Below are 8971 nucleotides of genomic sequence, written 5' to 3' on the forward strand. Positions count from 1 at the left end.
CATGACTCATGTTGACTAGGGTTGGACTAAACTTACATGAAAGTCCATGAAAGGTTTAGCCCAAAAGGCTTATGTAATATGAAGAGTCATTAGGGTTTACATGGTTGTAATCGTAAGCTATAAAAGAAGTCCCTAACACCTAAAATCGGCACTCATGAATTCTAAAGTAGTGGCTAGCCGATTTTGAGCTCCCAAGCTTCTCTCTCAAGTCCATTCTCTTGTTCTTAGTTTGTTATAAGACATTTGAGGCATCACACTTGAGGTGATAGGCTCCTAAAGGTCAAAGACAAGCAAGCTACTACACAAGGTAATCCTCTAACTGTTTTTATGATTCAAATGTTGCCTTGCATGCTAGTTTAGGCTTTATGCTTTGGAAAAACAATGTTGCATGTATAATTAGAGAAAACTTAGATCCAAAGCATTAGGGTTGTATGTGCACCATAGGAATGTTAGAGTACACAAAACCCATCAGTGGTATCAGAGCCTAGGGTGTTTTCTATTATATTGAAGCAAATGTGTGATTTTCAAACTTGGAAAAATGACTTTTTTGGCCACTGTATGATGAACTCGACGAGTCCATATATGGACTCGATGAGTTGGATGAGTTTTTCCATAAAATCGACGAGTCCAAAGCCTGGCTCGACAAGTTGGCTCATCTGGTGGCAGATTTTCGAGTTTTTCGCTGTTTTGGATTAGGATCATTACCACAAACTGTTTTGGTTCATAAAATTTGATTTTATTAGTATGGTAATGCTTATCCCCATCCAAAACCATGAAGGTTATCAAATTTTATGATAATTACTTGATTTTATGAAAAACTAATTATTGGTAAAATTTGAAACTATCTTGAATATGAACTAGGTCAAATTGGTAAATGATGAATTATATGATAATTGGATTAGTTTAATTTAATCTATGTGTTCTTGAAAAGTTCCATAACTTGTCCTCAAGTTATGGAATATGAAAAGTCTTTATTTATGAAACCATTAACTATTGTTAGTTATAGAATTCAAGAGAACTTGAAAGGTTTCATAACTTGGCCTCAAGTTTGGAATTTGAAAGGTCTCATTCATGGAACTTTAAAATCCAAAAGTTATGGAAATCAAAACTCTTGACAAGTTACAAAACTTGCCCTCAAGTTTTGGAACTTGAAGAGTCTCATTTATGAAACTTTGATTCCAAACCCTAGAATTTTAGAGGTTTAAAATTCAACCCTTATACTATTATAATATTAAAGTTTAATACTATATATATATATATATATATATATATATATATATATATATATATATATATATATGTATAAGACAAGTCAGTATTACCGTTAGTAGGCCTTATTCACGAAGTCGGTCTATAAGGGGGGTATAAGGTTACTGCCTATAAAATGGTGGTTTAATGGGTGTCGACTCTCACCCACCGCTTCGTTGACTGGTGGAGGGTCGTTAGCCGAACGGGTAGGATAGGACACTAATTCTTCATTAATAAGTATAATGATAATTATTAAAGTAACTAAACTTTTATAAATTCCCAATCTTAGTTACTTTAGGAAAAATGTGAAAATGGTGATATTCCATGAAATTGCACTTTGCACCTTGTTAAGTCGTTAGTGGAGCGTGTGTGGTTAACCGACACGCTAATTTGGGACTGATAATGTGTGAAAAATGGTATCTTGATGCTAATCATGGATCAATGGAGCGTGTGTGGTTAACCGGCACATTGATTAGGTGATTTGTAACATTAAGTGTACCAAGCTAATTTGCATGGTTATTCACACCTTGTTTGTGATCCTCGGCATCCCAATCACAAACTTGAAGGGCATAATCGAGATTTAAACATTCCATTGAAAAGTTCAATGAATCTCAAAAGAATCTAGGAATTTCAATTCGTTTAAAACTTAATAATCAATTTCGTTTTTCATGGTGGAAATTGGTAAATCGTCATTTACCTACCTTCAAATATTGTGCAATTGGATTACGGCATCCCTCTTCCGAATTGTAAAATATTGTGTTGGGTCCTAGCCTTAATATTTCATTTGGGTGCTATATTAAGGATCCTTATCTAATCTAAACATTGTCTTTCTTTTCAGATGTCTTCCAACACTGTTTCAAACCCAAACCCTTCAGGCTCTTTCTCCCTCGTGAACCTATGTGGGAGGGTCATATTTGATGGATTGAACTTCAATGATTGGATTTGAAACATCCGAATGGCCATTCGCTATGAGGACAAAGAATATATCCTAGATAAATAGCTTAAGGAGATTGATGAATCTACCGCTACTCCCGAACATATTGTTGAGTTCAAGACCCATGAGAGGGACGCGACAAAAGTGCCGTGTATTATGATTGCTACCATGACTGATGAGCTTCAGAAGTCCTATGAGGACTTTTGGCCTTATGAGATGCACCAGGATTTGATGGAAAGGTACCATCGAAGTGCTCGACAGGAGAGGTATGAAATCATAGCCTCCATGATTACTACAAAAATGAAGGATGGGGAGTCTATCACGACCCACTTGCAAAAGATGCAGAGGTTTGTGGACCGCTTGCTAAAGCTGAATGTCAATTTCAATGAAGAATTGACAATTGACATTATCCTCCACTCTTTACGTCCTTGTTATGATCAGTTTCGTATGACTTATCATATGAACAAGGAGGAGGTGACTCTAAGCAAGCTTCAAGGTCTTTTAAGGACTACTGAAAGTAGTCTTAAAGGAAAATCTGTTGTTTCTACTCCTACTGCTGCTGCCCCTGTCTTGGAAATTGGACATGGGAAGATAAAGAAGAGGAGAGCTTCCTCAAAAAGCCACAAGGAAAAGTCCTATGTTGGATCCTCTTCTAGTGGGCCTAAAGGTGGTCCTGCTACACCCTCCTCAAACCTACAGGAAGCAGAGTGTTTCCATTGTCATGAAAAAGAGCACTAGAAGCGAAGCTTCCCCAAATACTTGCAGGACATAAAGGATGGGAAGATAAAACCCTCCTTCGCAAGTATTTATACTATTCTGTCTAATAACTCATCACATGCTAAATCTTGGGTCCTTGATACAGGATGTGGTTTATACATTTGTTCTGATTTGCAGGGTCTAAAAAGAAGTAGGGATGTGGAGCACGGGAATATGAACTTAATCATGGGGAATAGGGAAAGTAACATCTCACCAAGATTGGAGTTTACACTTTATTGCTTAGTAGTGGGTTAAATTTAGAACTGAATAATTGTTGCTACTTGTCTGATATGGCGAGAAATATTATTTCCTTTCATAGTTTGTATAAACAAGGTTTTACCTTTTCTTTTAATAATGAAATTGGTAGTATTAATGCTTATTATAATGGTGTATTTTATTTTGAAGCATTACCTTGTAATGGTATATATTAAACTGTGATGGTTGTAGATAACTTAGGAAATAATGTATTGCATGTCGATTCGTCCAATGGTTTGGATAAAGCATGCTTATGGCATTGTCGTCTTGGACATGTTAACAAGAAGTGCATAGCCCAACTCCAAAAGGATGGAGTGTTGGAGTCATTTGACTTAAAATCAAATGACACTTGTGAATCTTGTTTGCTTGGAAATATGACCAAGTCACCCTTCACTGGTACTTGTGAAAGGGGTAAAGGTTTGTTGTATCTCATACACACAAATGTGTGTGGACCCTTTAGAACCGCCACAAGGGATGCTAACCACTTCTATGTGACTTTTACTGATGATTATAGTAGATATGGGTATATTTACTTAATTAAGCATAAGTCAGAAACTTTTGAAAAGTTCAAAGAGTTTAAACAAGAAGTGGAGAATCAGCTGGGCAGGAAGATAAAGATGCTCCAATCTAATCGAGGAGGAGAGTATCTTAGTATCGATTTCCACGACTATCTTAAGTAATGTGGAATTTTTTCACAATTGACGCCACCTAGGACACCACAGCTTAATGGTGTGGCTGAGAGGCGCAATCAAACCTTGCTAGACATGGTTCGTTCTCTGATGAGTCGAGCTTCGTTACCTATCTCATTCTGGGGGTATGCCTTTGATACTGCCGCCCATATCCTTAATCTAGTCCCAACTAAAAAGTTTTCCAAAACACCTCACGAGATGTGGACAGGGAAGGTTCCCTCGTTAGCACACATCAAAGTTTGGGGTTGCGAGGCTTTTGTGAGGAAATAGACTCACGACAAGCTCGAGCCTCGAAGTGAGCATTGTATTTTCATCAATTATGCACAAAAATCCTTTGGATATATCTTCTATAGACCGAGTGACAATATTGTCTTCGTTTCAAGGAGATGAGTCTTTCACGATAGAGAACTCATATGCCAAGAGGACAGTGGGAGGCAAATTGACCTTGAAGAGCTTCAAGAGTTAAGCGATGAAGGAACCTCATACACTAGCGCTCAACCTGAGGAGGAAACTCTTGTTGAACCGATTGACGAGTCCATACCTCTGAGGCGTTCCAGTAGAGTTAGGCAGGCACCTGAGTTTTATGGTTTCCATATTACTACTGAAGGTGACACATTTATCAGTGATAGTACACTGGTAAACTTGGATGAACCTAACAACTACAAGGAAGCCATGGCATGCCCCGAGTCTGCAAAATGGAAGGAGGATATGGACAGCGAGATTCAGTCCACGTATGACAATCAAGTTTGGAACTTGGTTGACAATGTACCAGGACGTAAGACAGTCGGGTGCAAATGGATCTTCAAGAAGAAGACCGACATGGATGGGAAAGTACACACTTATAAGGCGCGATTGGTAGCGAAGGGCTTTACTCAAACTCATGGAGTTGACTATGATGAGACCTTCTCACCAGTGGCTAAGATTAAATCTATAATAGTTATGCTAGCCATAGCTGCATTTCATGATTATGAAATATGACAAATGGATGTCAAAACTGCTTTCCTTAATGGGAAGTTGGCTGAAGATGTTTACATGAATCAGCCAGAGGGTTTTGTCAATGCAAAGTACCCTAATAGAGTATGTAAGCTTGAGAAATCCATTTATGGATTGAAACAAGCATCTCGAAGATGGAATCTTTGTTTCGATGAGAAAGTCAAAGAGTTTGGCTTTTCGAGAAGCGAGGATGAGTCCTACGTATATGTCAAAGCTAGTGGGAGTATAGTTAGCTTTCTCGTGTTGTATGTGGATGACATACTGCTCATAGGAAACGACATTCCAACCTTGTAGGAAGTTAAGTCCTAGCTTGGGAAGTGTTTCGCTATGAAGGACCTCGGAGAAGCTCCCTACATTCTAGGGATAAGGATATTGAGAAACAGGAGTAAAAGACTAATAGGACTTAGTCAAAGCAGCTACTTGGATAAGGTGTTAAGACGTTTCAGCATGGAGAATTCCAAGAAAGGAGAGTTACATATCCAGAGCAATACCAAACTGAGTAAGACTCAGAGTCCGAGTACAGAGACTGAAATAGCAGAAATGAGTCGAATACCATATGCTTCTGCAGTTGGCTCGATCATGTATGTTATGACATGTACTCGTCCTGATGTGGCCTTTGCTTTGAGCATGCTCAGCAGATATCAAGGGAACCCTGGTAAGGCTCACTGGACTGCGGTAAAGACCATTCTTAAGTACCTGCGGAGGACTAAGGACTGGGTCCCTACCCTCGGTGGGAGTGATAAATTAAGAGTGACAGGGTATAGTGACGCCAATTTTCAGACCGACAGAGATAATTTACGCTCTCAGTCGGGCTGGGTATTTACCCTTAATGGAGGAGCAATAACATGGAAAAGTTCCAAACATGAAACTATGGCTGATTCAACGTACGAATCAGAGTACATAGCAGCAAGAGAAGCAGCAAAGGAGGCAATATGGCTGAAGAACTTCATTGGAGACCTTGGAGTTATACCAGCTGTAAAGGAGCCTATGGATATTTTCTTTGACAATGAAAGTGCAATTGCCTTAGCCAAGGAACCAAGGGATCATGGTAGATCCATACACATCGACAGAAAATATCACTTTATAAGACATCAAGTAGAAGAAGGACTACTCGTAGTGAAGAGGATATCGTCAGAGAAGAACCCATCAGATCCCCTTACAAGGGGACTCAGCAGGGGTAAGAACTTGTTGCATGCAAGGAGTATTGGGCTGAAGGACGATATTAGTTTTAATGATTCGATAGATATTTAGAAACTTGTAATAGCTAAAATGTAATTGACATTTGATGATTAAATAAAAAGAGTTTTATTTATAAGTAAAGTTACTATCTTGTGTCAATTATTTACTATTATTTCATTTTGCATGTTTTGACTTCCAGAATAATAAGATTATTCAAACTATCCATAGTCGATCATACTTTGGAAGTAGGTTATGTAAGTAGACTGTCATGAATGGGTTTTGTAAGATTGTCTAAGGAGTTAGACATTGCAAAGGTTTGCTACAACATTCATGAGTACTCTTGAAACAAGATTTGAGTATTGGATCAACTCACACTCACATGAATCACTTCATGGAATTTATCATGAGTGATTGTGAGATGATAATATAGTATAGTTTTCGAACCGAGATATATGAGTTGTTTATTACAAGTTGGTTATACATTGATAGTGCGAAAACACGTCAGTAACTCGATGTTATAAAACGTGATGTTGTGTATGATTTAACAAGTAGTTAGTACAATAGTTAGTACAAGCATATAAGTCGAAGTTTATCTGTTCCTTTTATCCTAAGAGGAATTAAAGCGATATCTTGGGCCCCTCGATGATTTTGTTTTGATTTATGTGTCGGGCCCGGTCAGGACTAAATTGATGTGTTCAATTAAGTTCTATGTCAAACAAATCAGAAATCGGGAAACAAACTGTTGGACAATAAGTATGACTATGTTCCATGTATTTGTCCGCATGATATCTTGAAGAACACAAGATTATATGATCCCTTATCTAAATGGCACGTCAGGATTCGACATTGGCTTTTAGAGAGCTACGATTGCAACTCGGATTTTGAAGCTACATTGGCAGTTATAGTTATTAGACTTATCCAAGTGGGAGACTGTTGGATTAGATGTCTAAGCCCATAACTATAATTGGTATGTACTTGACCCGCTCATAGCATGGTCCATTTGGGTTGTAACACTCTGGAACAATTTGATAGGATGGATACTTGAGGAGGAGGTTATTGTGGTTTATTAATATATTATAAGTATAATATATTAATTGAGAAATCACATTATTTAAATTAGTATTTATCAAGAATTAATTTGGTATTAATTTAGTGATCAAAAGAAACTAATTAAAGTTACAGGGACTAATTGGGTAAATCAGTAATACTTCTAGTTGGACTCATGACTCATGTTGATTAGGGTTGGACTAAACTTACATGAAAGTCCATGAAAGGTTTAGCCCAAAAGGCTTATGTAATATGAAGAGTCATTAGGGTTTGCATGCTTGTAATCTGAAGCTATAAAAGAACTCCCCAACACCTAAAATCGACACTCATGCATGCTAAAGTAGTGGCTAGCTGATTTTAAGCTCCCAAGCTTCTCTATCAAGTCTATTATCTTGTTCTTGATTTGTTATAAGACATTTGAGGCATCATACTTGAGGTGCTAGGATCCTAAAGGTCAAAGACAAGCAAACTACTACACAAGGTAATCCTCTAACTGTTTTTATTATTCGAATGTTGCCTGGCATGCTAGTTTAGGCTTTATGCTTTGGAAAAACAATGTTGCATGTATAATTAGAGAAAAATTAGATCCAAAGCATTAGGGTTGTATGTGCACCATAGGAATGTTAGAGTACATAAAACCCATCAATGCTAGCCCTAGGGAACCAGATCTATGATTTAGAAGTATGGGACTCGATTGGAATCGATTGAATGAGTGAGGACTAAGAGAAACTCGACGAGTCGCTCATGCAACTCAACGAGTTGGATCGCAATTTCAAGATTTATGGATCATAGGAATCGATGAGTTGATGGACCAACTCGGCGAGTTGAGTCAACCCGAATGTTGACTTTGACCAGAATGTTGACTTTGACTTGGACTTTGACCAAAGTTGACCCCTGTAGGTTTATGAAGTAAACAATGGGTTCTAAAAGGGTAGTTTCAGGTAAGGGTCTAGGTCCAATTGGAAATTGGGCCATATATAGGGCTTTTATGGACTTTATGGTTTTGGACCTTATTGGTTTTGGGCTTCGGTGTTAATTATGAGTATTGTTGGGCTAGGGGTAAAATGGTCATTTTACCCCAAGATTTGGATTATGGTTCATGGTTTAGAACTTAGTTGCTAATTGGATGTTGTGTTGGAAATTGTTAGCTTGGGAAGCCGTCAGGGCAGCAGATAGGGAGTTCGGGCAGCGAGCTTCAGCAGTGTGAGGTGAGTTACCTTCCAGTAGAAGTGGGTCTAAGGCCACAATGCCAGCCCACTAGTAGGAGTTGTTTGTTAGATAATTTTCTTTGTGATAATTGTCTGGTATGCCACTACCTATTATGTTTTATGTGCTAGTATGGTACGATGTTATGTGATAGTGGTAGTAGGGGGAGTAGTCCCCGTATCTGGTCGAAAGGACCAAATAGGTAGGTCAGGCACACCGGTATGCCTGACAGTATGTTAATGTTATGTCGTTATGTAGTAGTGGTAGGGGTGAAATAGTCCCCGTAAGCGGTTGAGATAAACCGGAGGGGGAGGTCGGACACCCCGATATGTCTGACAGGGGTAGGTTAGGCACCCTGGTATGCCTAGCAGGAGTAGGTTGAGCACCCCGGTATGCTCAGCAGGGTAGGTCGGGCACCCAGATATATCTGGCAGTATGTTTATTGTATGGTATGTGGTATGATGGGGGAAATCACTAAGCTTCATGTTTACGGTTTTTAATTTTGGTTTCAGGTACTTCGTTTTTAAAGGAAAGGAGTCGGCTCGATCGCAGCGCATCACACTATGTTTTCCGCATTTGAGATCTTTGGGATTACACTTTGATATTATTTATGATAACATGTTTTTATTATTGACGCTTTGGTTTTGACATGGGATGTTATTAT

Source organism: Lactuca virosa, chromosome 1, assembly GCF_052849685.1.
Source record: "Lactuca virosa cultivar CGN04683 chromosome 1, Lactuca_virosa_CGN04683_v6, whole genome shotgun sequence".
In the NCBI taxonomy this organism is placed as follows: domain Eukaryota; kingdom Viridiplantae; phylum Streptophyta; class Magnoliopsida; order Asterales; family Asteraceae; genus Lactuca; species Lactuca virosa.